This window comes from Tyto alba, unplaced genomic scaffold (genome assembly GCF_018691265.1).
Source record: "Tyto alba isolate M040663 unplaced genomic scaffold, T.alba_DEE_v4.0 Super-Scaffold_14, whole genome shotgun sequence".
Taxonomy (NCBI): domain Eukaryota; kingdom Metazoa; phylum Chordata; class Aves; order Strigiformes; family Tytonidae; genus Tyto; species Tyto alba.
Genome location: NW_024881276.1, coordinates 8,589,317 through 8,603,529, shown reverse-complemented (window position 1 = coordinate 8,603,529; position 14,213 = coordinate 8,589,317). Strand labels below are relative to the sequence as shown.

General features: G+C 37.7%; 1 protein-coding gene across 4 annotated transcripts in view; it reads right to left on the bottom strand.

The window, feature by feature from the left end:
• Positions 1-14,213, bottom strand: part of WWC3 (WWC family member 3) — a 103,482-nt gene that overhangs the window by 88,855 nt on the left and 414 nt on the right. The gene's annotated exons all lie outside the window — the stretch shown is intronic.

The following is a 14,213-nucleotide window of genomic DNA, read 5'->3' as shown; positions in this document are numbered from 1 at the left end:
ACACCCTCATGTATTTTACATTCTACCGGGTGTCATATCTTAAAACATTCAGAAATTCTTTAACCAAAACACTCTGACAACTATTTGAAAATTATTCTTGTAAAAGTCTGGACATCTGTCCATCTTCACTAATGGGGATTAAATCATAGTAAAGGGGAACTATTTCACTTTTAACATAATGCATCAACATTATGTTAAGAGCCTATTAACCTGTGTAACATCTCATAAAAACATTTTTTTTTTCTTCACAGGAGACATAACCTAAAAACATCTGAATACAGGTATCATTATTAAAATCTTCATCCACTTTGGAAAATAAGCTTCAGAGCACATACACAAAAGGCCAAAGACGGGAAAATGAACATATGATCTCAAAAGATTTGCATTTTAAAGAACACTATCCATGGACTGGAGGGTGTGGAGAAAATTTCCACAGCCAGGACACTATCCGTCATTTTGGGATGTTCCTAAAGGAACCAGAATTTTGGGCACAGGGTAATTTTCTTTACATTTAGAATCTATGGAACATTTATAAAAGGTTTTTCTGTCCTTTTAAAAAAAAGTAAAGAAACTTATGGTAAAAAATAAACATGATTTTCTTTATCAATTGACTTCAGAAAGAATAAAACAAGTATCTGAAAAACATGGGCAAATGGTCACATGTGCAAAACTTCAGAAATCTCAGATGTTCACATACCTTACATAATTGCACAAAGAAGATATTCTAGAAGTTTACTACAGTGTTAACAATAAAATGATGCATCTATTTTAAAACAACAAAATTGTTTAAAAATTCTGAAACCCTTACATATAAGGCATTAGAAGAAAAACCATTATAAATATCCTCTTTCAGATACTACTCCCAAAAGAACTGGTTAATGGCCAAAAAGCTCCATACAAATCAGAAATCAGCAAAAGAGAGAAAGCATTTAACTCAAGGATCCAAATCAAGTCCTGGTGAACAGCAATGAAACCATATTAACGCCTTAGAGGTGTCTGGGAGATATTGTGGAAGAGAACAGAGGAGGCAGCTCACTCCTAGCAGGCAGATGTCCAGAGAACAAGATCAGCTACATCATCGCTGTTACCGAACAGAAGCCCTGAACAGGCACGGACAGATCTACAAGATTACTCCCAGAAGTAATTTACCTAACATAGTATTACAGCATACTCTGGTACAGGAGAGTTCACCCTCTACCTGTAACAAGCTCTACATACAAGGCACTTGATACTTCAGTTCATTTTGGTAAACTTCTCCCTTTCACTATTTTCCATAATCACTAGAGCTCTGTCTAGCCTGTCAGATTTCCAGAATATTGTGACAAACTCTATGAATGTTTATTTAAAAAAATATACATACACATATCTATCTATCTTAATTCATATGAGCCATATGGTAGTTTTGCCTTTTATTAAGTCATAGAAAGACATCCTACAGATTGGCTTAGCATGAAAACAGATTTACATCTAAACTCAATTAAATGTTCAAGTTTATTTTAGATGTCCTTCTTGGAAATTTTTTTTTATTTTTTCTAAGCATGACAGACCCCTAGAAGAAAAAAAGTTGGGTTATCAAAATTTGTGCCAAAATTCCCATAAGCTGTTTCTAAAAATGTATTAAAAATTAAGGTAACTGATAACTCCTTGGAACTCCCTTGAGTCCCTAAGAACAGATTCAGTACAAAGAATTAGGAGGTTCTGGGTGATATTCACAGCCAATGATAGTAAACACTATGCTTTTGCTTTTTAAAAAACAACAACAACAAAAAAACCTGATCATGCCTCAGCAAATCTTCCACAGATTATTTCCCACAAATATTTCTCAACTCAAACTTCCCAGATAGTAAAATCAGGATAATGTTTACCAACAGAAGCACTAAGGCTATAGCTGTAAGAAATCTCGTAAATACTAAATTGTCTGAAATTTCAGATAATTAAATGACATTGCACAAAACATTCACATACTCCTTCCTACCTACTTGTGTCCAGATATCTGCTTATGGATTAAAAGGGCCTTTTGCTCTGACAGACTTCTATCAAGTTTAACTGAAGAAATTTGTAACATTTTTCCAAAACTTCATGTAAGCATACAGAAAACTACTAAAAAAAGACAAACAGGAATTTGCAAAACACCTTATTTTAGAATAAGAAAATAATTCCTGCAACAGGAAATACAGTATCTTCACAGTACCATTAATCAGTCAGAATCCAAGAGTCAGCCTGATCATAAACATCTTGACATTTTACTCCAAAAAGAGGCTAAAGGTAAAAAAAAAAAAAAAACAAAAACATTTAAAGCAAAAAATTAAAGTATTTATTTCACAGTTTCTTGGGAAACAATAGTAGCTATATCCTATTAAAAAAAAAAAAAAAAAAGAAACCAAAAAAAAAACACCAAGACCCATATGAAACAAAAAAAATCCCAATGTATCACTTCAACACCACTTAAGACAAGTATGCAGGGTTCAGCAGTTAATTTTTACCCTCAAAATCATAATCTTCCTGAATAGAAGGCACTTAACTAACACACTGCATGCTCCACACTGCAGATCAATTCAAAAGGGAATCAGCTGAAACTAGATGTTTGTTAAGATCAAAGAAAACACTTACTAAATTCAGTGCATTACATGATGTTATGAAAAATCAAGAAGTTTAGCTGAATCAGTACACAAGACTCTCAAAGTGCAAAGAACTAATACAAACAACACAAAAGGAAGGATCAGGCCAAGCCCTTCGATCTCTCATTCCATCTCTGTGCATGTTCCCCTTGATTAAGGCAAAAGGCTTAAGAAATCTGTTATTTCTTGGACTCCTATATAAGTATGTTGTAGCTACTTTTGATTAATACAAGTAACTGGAGAGTCTCTTCTTTCTGAAATCCTGGCTGTAAACAAGTACATTAAAATACTGGGCCACATGTGCATTAAGCTGCAGTTTCCAAAAGCTGAGAACGTGAAATCAGAAAGGAGTTTTCACAACAGATCTTCCACTTGTTGACATGAGATTTACTCCCAAAGTTCCCCTACAGACAACACAAATTTATGGCTAACCAGTCCAGATGCAAAATACGGCTGATTTGAAAATATCTGACCATTTTTAATTAACCTCTTTTGCCTTCATTTTGGGAAAATTATTTTTTTAAAACATCTGTGAAATGTGAAAGATTTAGTCAAAACAATGTATTTTGCCATACTGACAAGAGAGAGGCATCAAAACCAAACTGTGATTAAGTAGGCTACAATGGATTATCAAAGTGCTTCTAAATGAAGAATTCACTGTCTGAAGCATTATCAAATGAAGAAACTGGAAGCTCACACAAGTAGATGTATTTAGGGAAGGACTGTATTTGATTACTCGAGAGGAATCTCAAAACACATGAGAAATTAGACCATCATTTCAAAGGAGAGCATTTTAAACCATCTTTCTGCAAGCTGGTACTAGAAAACATTTTTCTAAACAAATAATTCTAGAGTTTAATTCGCCCAACTAAGCAGCTACATTAAACACAGAAGTGGAATTCAAATGCCCTTGAAGGCTTGAGCACATGGTGTCTATTTATCACAAATCTCAGTACACCCATAACCACAAGAGCACCGCTAGGTTTTTCCTTGAATAAACTATGAGCTAGCAGAAAAGCAAAGATAAGACAACTCAAACCAACACAAAGTAGCATACACTTTTTTTTTAAATGTCATCACTCTGTGCACTGCATACAGTTGAAAATAAGCATCTGAATATGCAATATGAATATACATGTTCTTTAACTGAATTTTGACAAATATCTACTGGATTTCTAGTCTTTGAACACATTTTGTTTTTAATTATATAAAGAAGAGGTCAGCTATGCTTTTTCTAGCTCATAACGGATAATCATCATGTTCATTTATGTTAATCATCAATTATAGTGTTAGAGACTATTTAGATATTACTAAAATTGATCTATGATCCAACAGCTATGAAGATCGTTAAATCAACTTTTCTTGGGTTCTGTCATTAACTTATTCTAAAGTTTGAGGTTCAGGGATTTTCACCTATATGCCATATCATATCTTTAATACTGTGAGTCTAAAGTCTTATCCAAAAGATGTAATCTGGGGGAAGCAGAAGACACACAAGTGTTTAAACACTTGTGGAAATTTAAACAAATTTCCAAACACATGCAATACTATCTCTACCTACTAATTATCCCTATATGGGAAAAACAAAACAAAACAAAAAAAAAAAAAAAAAAACAAAAAAAAAAACACCAAAACCACTATAAATTCCAATGGTAGTTTACTTTTTATTCTGAAATTCTCTTTTAAGGATGCACAGAATTTCTGTTCAAGTCAAGTAACTTTGGACTGTATCCTCCTTTGAAAAGTGTGTCACAATTTGTTTTGCTATAGAACTAGATAATTATGCAGTATTTCAGCTGCCTTCCCAAACTTGGATAAGCTATTCTTTCTAAGTAAGTGTTGTGTATTATGTTTTTTTTTAAAGTCATATTTTAGCTGTTTAAACCGTAATTCAAGATTAAATAAATCAATTTTTAAATATTATGCATTTTCAGCTTTGATACCAAACTTTGCATTTCGCCATAAAGAATCCTAATCACTGTGCATGTGAAAGAACTTCAACCTAAGTACAAGATAAATCAAAATAGTTTCAACAAGATTCTCCATAGATATTTCATCTTGAAAATAACTCTTTCAGAAAGCTATGAAAGATAGCCTTTGATTCTCTGTTGCTGGTTCAAGGGTGTTGATATCACTGTACTTTATTTTTGTCCCATTGCCAATTAAATATACTGAAATAGAAAAGTCTTTGAAAACAAAAATAAAAAACCTAGTCGCTTCAGTTTTTTAATGTCTTCATCCTGCAAACCACAGGGAGACCACCAAGCTCATCACTGGATGCAAGAGCCTTTACTACTCCAGCAAACACCCACAAAAAGGCAGAGAAACAAACTGATAAATACTCCAGCTTATTTGATCATGCAACACCTATCTGGAGCAAGCCTTGCCAGGAGGCTAGCTGCATTAAATGGCTGACTCAAACAATTCAACAGGCCATTAAAAGTGACAGAGCATGTCTCGCCATGCTTTTAGCACACCCTAATTGTACTAAATCCAAATGAATTTTCCCATCTGGAAGAGAATCGAGAAATTATCAAGACCCTGGTAGCATGGCAGAACAAAGCCTGCATTCCCATTCCCTTGCTCTTAATAATTAGTCAAGAACTGAGGGATTTATCTTCATTAAATAGGCATGGGATTAGTAGCAAGGCAAAAAATACAACATCATAGTCTCTGCTCCTCTCCAGAAGCAGAGAGACAAAAATCTTGTTCATCTAATTCAAATACTACAGCCTCATCCTCTTCAACCTGGCAATTTTAACCTTGACCAATTCAGATCCCTTAAAAAATTCCCCCAGTTGCACTGTCACAAGCTTTTGATGAGTTATAACTCCAAACACTGGTAACAAAGCCACCTTCCAAGCCCTCCCCAATAGCTGCTCTGTGGCTTTTGTTATTACCTCGACATGCCTTTCCGCGCTCCACCCTTCCCCAGTTACACCCCATGCTTCTACACTCAACTGAGATCCTCCTTGGAGGTGCTCCGCTGTCAAGATCCTCCCCACATCTAGCTGATATTATACTCCGTTCCCTCTCACGCACACCTCCAAGGTACCGCACTGCTGCTATCTTCCCCAGATGCCCATCTGGTCCTAGATCCCATTCTCCTCACACACCAACTTCACTCCCTGGCAGCGATGGCAATGCTCACCACTGACTTCACCAAATCTTTCACGAGTGCTTCTAAGCTGCTGCTGATAACCTGGAAGTAAGTCCCCAAATCAGTTCTGCTGCTTGTAGCCATCTCACTTCTTAATAGCCACTTCAATGTTGCTACTTGACTGAAAAACAGGCTCTGATACCTACTTAATTGACTTCTGTTGGCTTTTATACATCCATCTTATGTCTGAAAAGGGAATTCTTCCTTTTTAAATGTAACCTGAAACTTGTTTAGAGATGTGTTGGTTTACTATGGGGGTATTTTAAAAATCAGTAGTCAGGACTGCCATTCACAAAGAGGATTTACTCAAAGGTTTTAAACTGACTCATCACTTTTGCCTAATCCAATTCCTTATTGAATTAAACTTAATTGACATAAGCCACTTAAATAGCCATCTGCCCTGAAGGTTAAGTCAGCTTAGGGAACTAAACCGGCTGAAAACTACTCTCCCCAAAGAGGGACAAATGAAATACTCCATCGGGGATTTTTTGCTCACTTGTCTTACTGTAAAGTCATATAAGCACCAGTACCAGTGCAAGAGGGGTGGGACCATGTGGCTGGCAGGGAGGGCACTGCTGGTTTTGGCAGCAGCTAACCAGTAGCTCAAGGGTGCTGTATTGCAAAACCTTGCTGAGAGTGCAGGCTGCCCTGCCATGGCAGGCAGAGGGGTAGGAAAAGTACCTAGAGCATGTTTTCTCTAGCTAGCTTCTTTCAACCAGAAATGAGTTGAAGATTACTTAAAAGCTGCGTTACTGGCTGGCTTTGCTGGTGAATGTGAACTGTCACATCTGCAGCAGATAAGATATTCAGGAAGTTCTATTTTTAACTGTAGGCAGGAAAAGTATTAGTTTTACTTTGTTTCACCAAAATAACAACTGAATATTTCTGTTTGGCCTCACATACAACTTTAAAAAGCTCTACCTTCCAGTAAACAACACAAAATTATAGACCACGTTACATTTAACAGGCACCTCTGTAAAGCTTGTTAACAGGACTTTGCTATAGATAAGTTTCTAATTTTTTTTTATTGCCGACGAGTCATTTGTTCTTATGTTTGCACAGTGCTGCCACTATATTTACATTCAGTAAAAACACTAAGTTGTTATCTCTCAAACTGAACTTATCACTAGAATCCAAGCCTAAATAGGAACTTTTTCTCCAGATAATAGAACTTAAACCTCAGCTCTAGCCTTGTGACCTTTCAAATATGGTATTCTCACACGTGCAGATTATAGATCCTGGAAAGCAGACACTTCCCCCCTATACACCCCTTTAGTTTTGTTGATGCAAATGCCCAATTCTTTTAATAATGCTTGGTGCTGCTTCATGACAATAAATACAACCATTACGCCTACAGTGACCTAGATATATGTCAATTTATACATACAAGAAATAGGAAGGTACCTTTTCGGACAGTTTCGAGCACTGGCAACACCCAACAGATCACAGTTTCTCAGTTTATAAGATGCAGCTCGTATGTGAAGTAGTCAATACCACCTCACAGAACCCTTCAAGAAAAAGCCCTCATAACATCTGCCATCGCATTGCTGTAACACACTAAAGTCACAAGTGCTAATTTAGTCCTTTCTAGCATGCACACAAATACAATAAGGCAGGTGTCTGCATTCCTTATCTAATTGCTGAAAATACTTCCATTTAGAGGTAAAAACTACATACGCACACAAAAAAAAAAACCTTAATCTTTAACAAAACGTTAAGAAGCTTAACAGCGTTTTTTTGTTAATGAGGCTACTGTGGCTCAATAGCTGTTTTGATGCTTTAGCACACATGCATTATGTCTTGCAGTTTTATGCTACCTAAGCTAGATTTTCAAAGTATATTTATTTTAACCAGTAAAAAACAATTAAATAAACCACAAGTCACTACTGTTGTACTATAAGGAAAACCTTTCATCTTTAGGAAGAAACAGTGGCTGCCTCCCACCTCTACTTTCTGAGACACTGAAAAACTAATAAAAACATTTACAATCCTAAATGACTTAAGATGTAGCAGTCATTTTTAACAATGTTGCATGACAAAAAAATGTAAATGCTCCCTTCATACAGGCATTGCTTTTTCCCCAAGCAACATAAATCTGACAATAAATTAAAAGCTACTTTTTTAAAACATTTAAATCAGAAAGCTGAGATCAAAGGCGGAAGGGGAAGCAATAATTTAAAATCATTTACAGTGAATTAGCTGACTAACATTTACTTGTTATCAGAATCTATCAAAGAAAAGACACCTTGAAAAACATACCTAATACCAACTAACATTAATTCTAGGACACTTGTGCGTCACGTTTAATCATAAACATGAAATTCATTCACAATATAAAGTTAAATATCTGTCTGTTTGAAGACCTACCAGCCAGGATGAAAAAAAAAATACAAATGTATCTCTGTCCTGAAAGGCAGAGTAGATTTACCATGGCATATATACACGTGAAACTTTCAAAACAGATGTCAGCTACAGCATGCCTTTAAAAATATTATTGAATTATTCTGAACAAGAACTAAAGTACAAATATGTGCAGATTGCCCAGGGAGGCTCAGGGCACCGCAGCCCTTTCTCAACACCATGTGCTGCAGCATGTATTCCCAGTCACATGCCAGGAGAGCAGCCTCACAGCTGCACAGCTTTCCCATCTACGCTGTGGCTGCATCCAGGCTTGACATTTGCACAGAAAATTCAAAACATCTGGATCCCAAGTACTACTTTATATGCAATGCTTTCAATATAACTTCTATTAAGTCCACTGTATTTACTGCTAACTTGAGGTAATCAAATGATGCAACTGCAGTGACCCAAATGCCTCAAGTGATGGGGATAAACTGGGTTTCTTCCTTGCTGTGTTGAGAGAAACAACCAGATACAGCAGCTCTTCACTTTCTAATGAAAAGATGGCTGCTCTGACAATCTTATGAGATATATTTAGCTATATATATTATATATAGGTCAAATGATGTATCATGCAAGGAAGCCAGTAAAAATAGATGGTCCTAGACAATGGAACTTCAAGCAATAGCTGACTTGGGGGGGGGGGGGGGGGGGGGGGAAACAAAAAAACACCACAGAATTAGATAATTTCATCTAGAGAGCTAAAGGAGTAGAAAAGCTGCTCCAACATTTAATATCTCCTACTATTAAAAACATATTTCTGGTTTCAACTTCAGACTATCAGATATTATTATAAATCTACTAAACAAAAGCTCTGAAGTCTCCAGTATCATCTCTTTTTATGAACAGTGCTCAAACCACTTTTTAAACACCTCTTCAGCTGAATAAATTCAGCTCTTTTTCTCTCATGGGCACGGATATTTTCCAGATCCATACTCATCCAATATTTATTTTTTTTTCTTCACATCCATCTCCATCTCTTGTGAACTTAGCACTGACAGCCTAGAGAGCCAATTTATACAATCACAACCAAATCAGTATTCCAGTAGTTCTGCTCTCCTTTAAACATTCTCAAAGCATCACTTCCAAAAATATATTTCTGTACCTTACAGGTTACATTTTATGTTTTACGTTAACAGTCTACATCACAGTCAAATAAAACACATGATTTAAATCTGTCCAGTCATCAATAATGTTTTCAGAGGGAATACTAAAATAACGATCGACAATCACTTTGTTTTCTTCCCGTTCCACAAACAGCATTAGTTCAAAAACACTGTGTGTTAACACAGCTGATAATCAAAATACAACTAAAAGGAAGTAGATGTGAAAAGTCTGAACACACATACGAACTTGAATTAAACTTTCAAAAATGGCAGCTGGTACTAACTACTCTGTTGCCTTCATCTTTCTGATGCTGAAATAGAAGTATTTGAATTCTAATACTGAATGACATTAATTGTGACTCTCAGTTCAGGGGTTTAATCCAGGCTCAAAAAAATGCTATTTGTGAAAAATCTTTATTTAAATGCTTCTTTGTATTGTCTTTGGTTTCCTGAGTAATGTCAACTGGACAGGTACATTCCAATTCTCTATGAGATACTCTCTTGCCTCGGCAAACAGATCACACTGCCTTTCTAACCATTTCACTCATCAAAAGATCCTTTCCCTCACTAGAGAGGGGCACATCTTCCCATTTTGGCAAAAAATTTTAAAAGCAATTCTCATCTACTTCACACCTCCCTGATCTGGCCTCGGAGTTGTTCCTCTCCATGGATCAAATAAGGCAAGAAAATACATGAAAAAGTAGTTTGTCACTGAAAATCATCTCTTAATACAAAACAAAGTAGTAGTTAAGCAACTTAAGCCTAGAATTTCTACCTTTTAATATCTGACATTAATATCCTCTTGATTTAAGCTTCTTACTCACAATCTCATACTCCTTTATAAAATCAATCTGGGGAAAGAGAAATTGCATCGTGCAGCATCACACCGGCACTTGGGTTTGAACACCTTGCTTTGCTGCTTCCCAAAACGGAGAAAACAACAGTAGTAATGGACTGTCTTTGTCCTACTCCACAGGAGAAGAGGCAATCTTGGTAACACAGACATTTTCTAAAAGCAAATACACGATGAGAATGAGGAGTCCTGAAATAGTTCAGCAAAAAACAGCCAGCCCTTCCAGACTTTTCTGCCCATTACTCACTTGAGCATTTCTACTCTGCACCCTCAATACCACAGATACTTGCCTAAGTGACTTTCTCAAGTTGACTCCTGGTTTCAAGCCCATTAGCCTTTCCTGCTTATTTCCAATCTCTACAATTCTGATTTTTCATCTTGTCTCCTTGTCCAACACATCTTACCATTCCTGACCCCTGTCCTCATATTTCACACACAGTTCTTATATTTCACTTTCCAACTATCTTCCCTTCTTCACCCACTCTTTGAATGCTGCCTTGCATGTGCGTTTTCTGACTCTGAAGATTCTTCCTCCAAACTCAGCACTCCTTCTTTCCCCTCGGGATTCCCTGTACAGCAGAGAAAAGAGATGACACCCTTACACCCTGAACCCTCACCAGACCGGTTTCTTCTTACCTGTTTTTCCCTGCCCTACTGGTTTTCAGTCTAGTTCCCCTACTTTTTTCTTCCCAGGCTTCAGATGCCATCCTCCTTCTCCCTACCCCCAAACTCCTGATTGGTTTCCAAAACCTACTGAAATTTTCCCCTCTCTGTGAATTTCCAAGGCCAACCCCACTTGTTCCCACCTACCTCCTCTACAAGGCCAGGGTTTTTTCTCCTGGGCTCAAATTAAGCAGTTTTTAGGCCTCAGATTTAAGATGCTGATGAGGACACAGGACATAACTCCCTGATTTCGCTTCATGTACCAGCAGTCCAGCTTGCAGGAAGTTTCTGCAAATGCAGCTGCTCAAATCTAAATCTTTACCCAGCCCATACTATTTTTCAGTGCTTCCCAAACTGGCCCAAATGGATTTCTCCATGCAAAAACACTGCTGCACCTTACAAGTTTAAAATACTCACTCCAAAACAAGATGATTTAAATCTTCAGTCAAACAAGACAACTCGTATTAAGAAGATGAATGAAACACTCCCTCTCACCTAGCATTGTTCCAAAAAAGCAACACTGTATTTTAGCTAAAGTTTATACACACAACAAATCTAACAAGACTCACCAGCTTGGAAAGCATTTTAATCAGCAACAGTAGTAAGATCCTTGGGTGCCATGAGGACCATCAATGTCAACCACAAACATGATCAGTCTATTACAAGATCATTTACAATCCCCAGTTATTGACCAGAATCTCAATATAGCAAGTACTGTGCAAACAAAAGATAAAAAGGCAGTTTGCTGCCTTGAAGAACTTACAATATAGTAAGACAAAAGACGACTACTATTGCGAGATGAAAACATGCACTGAATGGCTCCATTCTGAGATCTACAGGATCTGGCAGACAACCATCCACAATCTATTCATTACATACAATCCACACAAATCAACACAGTATCTTCCCCAACCTAACCACTGATTTGATACCAAAGATAAGATGCTTCTCAAATTTGGTCGTTTTATCAGTCTTCTACTATTCTTCCTCTTTTTCCTTCATTTATTCCACTTTTTCTTATCACAGAAAATCATAAGGTATCCACTTTTTTATCCCCTCTCACTCTGTATTATTTTGACTTACGGGGGGGGGGGGGGAAGGTGTTTGGTTTGTTTTTTTTTAAATCAAGTACTGCTTCAAATTAAATTTACTAACCAAACTATACAAAAGGCTGAGAAATCTCAGGGGGAACGCTGACAAGAAAAACAAACTACTAAGTGCCAGCTACAGGGAAAGAGGAGCCTGTGGGGATGCTTAGGAGACTACTGCCCATAGGAAAGCTTGGAGGTGCTGATTCTCAGAACCCCGATCAAATGCAGCATGGCCCCAGGTCCCATAGTTTTGTCCAATTCCTCCTGGGTAGAAACAAAATCACTCACAGAAATGGAGGCTGATCTCTGCCACTTCACCAAATATGAGGTGCATATGATACAAGTAGGTTATTCTGCCCTCCACTTTTTCAACCTCTTTTTGCAAAAAAACACAGCTTCAGTACCATTTCCCTGCTGCTCTGACCTTTCTTTCCTGAACTTCTGGCAGAACACAACTAACCTGATCCTTTTCTACTTCACTGCTGCCCACAGGAATCTGAATAGCTGCAACGAAAATCAAAAAGACTAGTCACCTTCCGCTATGCAGAAGAACACTGACATCTCACTAAACTATGAACAGTAGTCTATTCTCAACCAGCAATTAACTCCACAATCATAAAAGTAGCTACTGCTACTCCAATTCCGTAGAAACTACTGATAGGTGCTCATGAAAACATATCTTTTCTATCTGCCCCAATGTAAGTGTCTCAATCTCTGCTCTACAGCCTGTTCTTACCCAATGTGAAAAATATATCTAAGTTTAAATATTAGTGTGAAATATTTAGACAAATTCTTAAGCATCGTGTGGCATTTCAATTATTTCTTCAAAACACTAAGTCGTAATTTTAGAAACACTATTTAAGTTGAATGGTAACTGAAATTAAACACTGTACTAAATGGCTAAATCTTTTTTGTTATTGTCTATATGCAAGATATTCCAGAAGATGAAACCACATACCCTCTGAAATTTAATGGAAAGGATAACATGCAGAGAAGCCACAGACATGTTGCTACGTCATCGATTACCTTTAAAACAGCATATGACAAGTAAGCTAACAAGATGTATATACATTTTAATGTAGTTAAATATGCTATTTAAAGCTTATTAACAAATACTTAATGTCTCGGCAAAAAAAAAAAAATATGTGCCTGCATAAGTACGTCTAAATAACGAGACAAAAGATCTTCATCTGGTAGGTAGGTAAATATTTAGGCTATTTAAACAGTTATGTATCATTGTGCAAGACGGCAGGAATTGCTCAAATTACTACAGTCTTTAACCCAGACTGCGCTCAAATGTTTCTGTGGCCTGCTTAACATTCCAGGCATACTTCTGGCAAGGTAGCTCTGGCTGAGGTTCAAATTGTCCTTGTCCAACTTTCACTTACTATAAAAACATTGTTTAATATAGAAAAGTATACACAGAGACATATGTTTCTTATTTCATAGACACGTAGAATACTGACACTTGTGTTCACTAACTCCGCGTGGAAACTTTTAGGCGAACACTTTCAAGTACGGTTGTATTTACTGGGCAGTACCCGCTACAGATAGTCCACGCTTCCACCAGTTTTAAGCTACGACGCTTAAATATCGCTTATGATGCAGTTCTACTGAAAAACATAAAACCCGCCTGTATTTAGTCATCCTAATTAAAACGAAAGGGCCTAACTCGATCTCACCACGCTTCACCAGGCCCAAGAGACATGAAAACGCTATCCCGAAACAACGCACAGACCGGTAATTTGCAGCAGACCGCGTATTTGTCAAATTAACTGCAGGAATTTACCGGTTTGCTTACCTCCACGCAGCGTTATCTTTTATGAGGAGGTAATCTACCAAATTACTTCAGCATGCCTCCAGCCTGCTGCTGCCAATTAGTTCAGCCCGGCTAATAAATCAGGATGGTCAAGCCGTTGGGTTACAGTGGGGCTAGTCCGGTATTTGAGGAGTATAAACAGAGGCGCTACGGTCCCACTTCCCCCTCTCCCCCCACACACAGGGACAACACTTGGTCTGAGCACCCGCCACGGGAAAAAAAAAAAAAAAAAAAAAAAAAAAAAAAAAAAAAAAAAAAAGCAGCCTCAATTTCCATTTTGTTCTCCATCTAATTTAACCTTAAAGCCGGCGGCAATCTCGTCAGCCGCTGGGGTAGGGGCTCTGCCCCCCAGGTCTCCCCAGGCACCGGCCGAGAAGGGTCGGCGAGCCCGGCCCGCCCTGCCCCGGCCCGCCTTCCCGCCTCGGGGCGCCGCGCCGGCAGCGGCACCGGCGGCCCCGCCGCCCACACCCTCCCCGCGGACACGGGCGGGGGAAGGAAAATGT